The following is a 3296-nucleotide window of genomic DNA, read 5'->3' as shown; positions in this document are numbered from 1 at the left end:
CTAGATTATACCACGGTGCCTGTATTTGAGGAAATATTCAAAAACATTTGAAATCACGCGAACTATTTTGGAGCGCGGATGGGGAAGCGTGCCACGGCGGCGAAAAGGTATTATCTCATTCGTTCAGTTGGGAATGATGGTGTCTCATTCGTTCACATTGGGTCGATTCATTCAACTGGTTTCGCATTCCTTCTGTTCGTGGAGCATCTCATTAAATCAAGTGGAAATCAGTGTTTCTCATTGATACTCATTAGACCAATTCCTGGAATTGGTTCCTTATTCCCTGTGCGCGGCCTTCGGCACACAACATGGTGGAACACGTTGTCGCGAAGGCCGCTCCCCTGCGAAAGTCCCAATTCCCTCAATGTGAAATACTCCTCTTATGCACATTGAATCGGCAGTCTGATTTCACATTGAGTCTCATTGGAACTGCGGGAAAATTCACTGAGATTATGCCGTTCATTTCCAGCAGGGCAAAGTGGTAAGCCATTAAGAAATCCGAAGTTTCAATAGCTTGCAGTGCAGATTTTGAGTCAGTGAACACTGCCTGTGAAGAAAGAACGAGGCGCCCGCTCCGTTTCACGAAGAAAAAGCTTAATAAAGACAAATAACGAATCCTGGCCCATGATCATGAGGCACCTCGTCCACGTCGACCTCCTTTAATCCGCAACATTGCCCATTCCCGCGAAATAAAATCAATTATGCGCTGCAGACACACACACACACGCACACAAAGATTGGCATAGAGTTCCGCAGCTGTTGATGAGATGGATGCGAAAGGCGTCGTCCTTGCACTACGTCTTCGGATGGTCCGACGATTGCTGAGGCGGACTTGCCATTTCTGGATGCGCCATCTGTATATGCTGCTGCAGACTTAGAAGACTTCTCGTCTACCAGGGCATAAAAATGGGCTCGAAGAACATGAGCGAGAACGCGATCTCATAGTTTCAGAAGATTCGGAAGACTTACGAAGGTGGGCTGTACCGGCAGAAATCAGGGGGCTTCTGGCGGTGTTACGCCTTTAGCTACAAAGTAGGGATATGGGACAAATCCAGAATTTTGCGAACCCGAATCCGAATCCGAGGAAGGTTCTGCGAACCCGGGAATGTGACGAATCCTTTCTTTAAAAAGATTTTGAAAAGCCAAGAAAAAGAAAACTTCTACTGAAAAGTGTTTTGAAGCAGAATAGACCTCTACCCGAGAAACGTCATCTTGACGTTGGTAGACAGACTGGAACCGAAATCCGAAGGGGAGGGCTGGGTTCCACGAATGGGGACTTGTTCAACTAGCGTCGCCCCTTGGTCTTCAAGAAAGTCGCTGTCGTCGTCGTCATCACTGACGTCGCATTCAGAGTCGGGTGCTTCTAGTATTTTTAATATTTCTCCCATGTCGACGCCATTCTCGGGATCAAAGCGCCCTAAAAATAAAAAAAAGGAACTATGTAGTTGAAGTTTTAAAACCGAACGATAACACCCCATTAACTAACGCAGCAGAACAGTGCATGTAACAGCTTCTATTTTGGTAGTTCCTACAAAAATTGAAGCATTACAGTAGCAGAGTAGTAAGTTACACAGTGCATGCTTTCGGGCCTGACCAACACGTTTGTGTTAGCCATATTTTGACAACGTCGTATGCGATGTCTTTGGGCTGCAGATTAAAATAAATCGTTTCACAGGTGTTCAAAACCATTCAACAACCCTCTCATTGCGTTTAAGTTACAGATGAAAACATTTACCGCAGGAAAATAGCAACTTACTGCTGCGAGTCGACGGCTTTCTTGGCTGCCTGGAAAGCGCCATTTTGGAAGAGCTAAAAGTAACCTCTAGTGGCAGAAATGCGAACAAATCACACAGCACGTTGTACAAAAATGTGTGGGCAATGTTTTGGTTTCGTTTTCTTCACACAGCGAACGTTTGCAGGACAGCACGAGCGCGATATTCAGACCGACACAATTGTGTGGGTCTGGCCTTAATGAAAAATAAAAATAAATAATGGTTCAGTTTCGGGAGAAAATATACCCATATAGTAATTTATTTAACATAGTGTTCAGCGACTACAAGAAATACATAAATTCTCGAGTCTGAATTATTTCCATAAAGCTAAATCAACAATGAAAAGCAAAATCATGTTACTTTTAAACTTGCAATGTAACAGTTCCTGCCGGAACCCTTTGAGTCCACAGCAATGTGAACAAAGAAACAAAAAAACACCCGTCGGTCGATGAGGCTTTCGTCGGACTCCGGAGGCGCCAATTTGAAAAAAAAAAAAAAAAAAAAAACGCACGAACGTAGCCGGTGGATTCGAAAGATTAGATTCGCCGTTTTGGGCACTGGGATTCGGATTCCCGAATCTCGAATCCCTGCCTAGGATTCGTGGATTCGAGGATTCCGTTGGCACATTCCTACTACAAAAGCCAGTGAGACTCTGGCGTATTCTCTGCGCTGCTCGATAGAAGTCGCCTTCAAGGCGATATCGAGTTTTTCTCAGGAGCGCGTGACGGGGAATGCGCGTACACAAACGGAGGAAGTGACGAGCCGTTAACGTACTAAACACATTGCAACAAAGCGTAAGTGTTTGACATGAAGCAAGGCCCTTTTCAGGAGAAATTGCCAGGAGTGTGCAGTAATGGAGGTGAAGCATGTCGGTGCCACACTGCAAACGAATATGCAAATCAGTCGGTTACAGTATGCAATCTTCCTAACCATAAATTTACCGGTGCCCGTTCAGTATCAGTAAAATTCTTAGCCCATACGCACTAGCTGCATCGTCACCATCCAGCAGGATACGTCTTAGCTAAGACCAACTGCGTGGCAAAGCCCGTTATTTCATGCTCCAATTTATTCCACCAATAGTCTTGCTACGCTTTTTACCGTAGACAGCGAAGGCCGTGAGGGGGGAGGGGGTAATGGCAGGATAGACTCGCCGTTGTTGGCCACACAGAAGTGAGCGTCGTCACGACTATAGCCAAAAAAAAAAAACACAAAGAAATAACGGACAGATGGAGGATATAGGAGGATGAAGGATGAGGATGCGGTAAGGGTGCACGAGTTCGTCGGGGAGAGCAAAGTATTAGATAGGTCGTTGAGCAAGGCCTGCCTTCTGCAGAAAGAGAATGAGGTTTCAGGCTTTGGCGGAACGTTCGGCAGAAGAACCAGGGTAGAGGATGCCCGCTAGCGTGCCCGAGGTGGAGCGAGGGAGATGGGCTTCGCGCGGCAGTCTCGCAGGATGTGTTCGATTGTTTCGGGTTGTTGACAGTGGCCACAGCACGCGTCACCCCTAGCGCCGATCTTGAATAG

General features: G+C 46.3%; 1 long non-coding RNA gene across 1 annotated transcript; it reads right to left on the bottom strand.

Annotated features, from left to right (window-relative positions):
• Positions 1-643: 643 nt before the first annotated feature.
• LOC135383226 (uncharacterized) lies at positions 644-1804 on the bottom strand. The gene is made up of 2 exons (XR_010419758.1): positions 1757-1804; positions 644-1417 (listed from the first exon to the last, which is right to left on the bottom strand). It is a non-coding gene; the product is annotated as an uncharacterized LOC135383226 (long non-coding RNA).
• Positions 1805-3296: the final 1492 nt, after the last annotated feature.

Source organism: Ornithodoros turicata, chromosome 2 (genome assembly GCF_037126465.1).
Source record: "Ornithodoros turicata isolate Travis chromosome 2, ASM3712646v1, whole genome shotgun sequence".
Taxonomy (NCBI): domain Eukaryota; kingdom Metazoa; phylum Arthropoda; class Arachnida; order Ixodida; family Argasidae; genus Ornithodoros; species Ornithodoros turicata.
The sequence above is the reverse complement of the archived record's forward strand: the minus strand, read 5'-3'. Positions and strand labels throughout refer to the sequence as shown.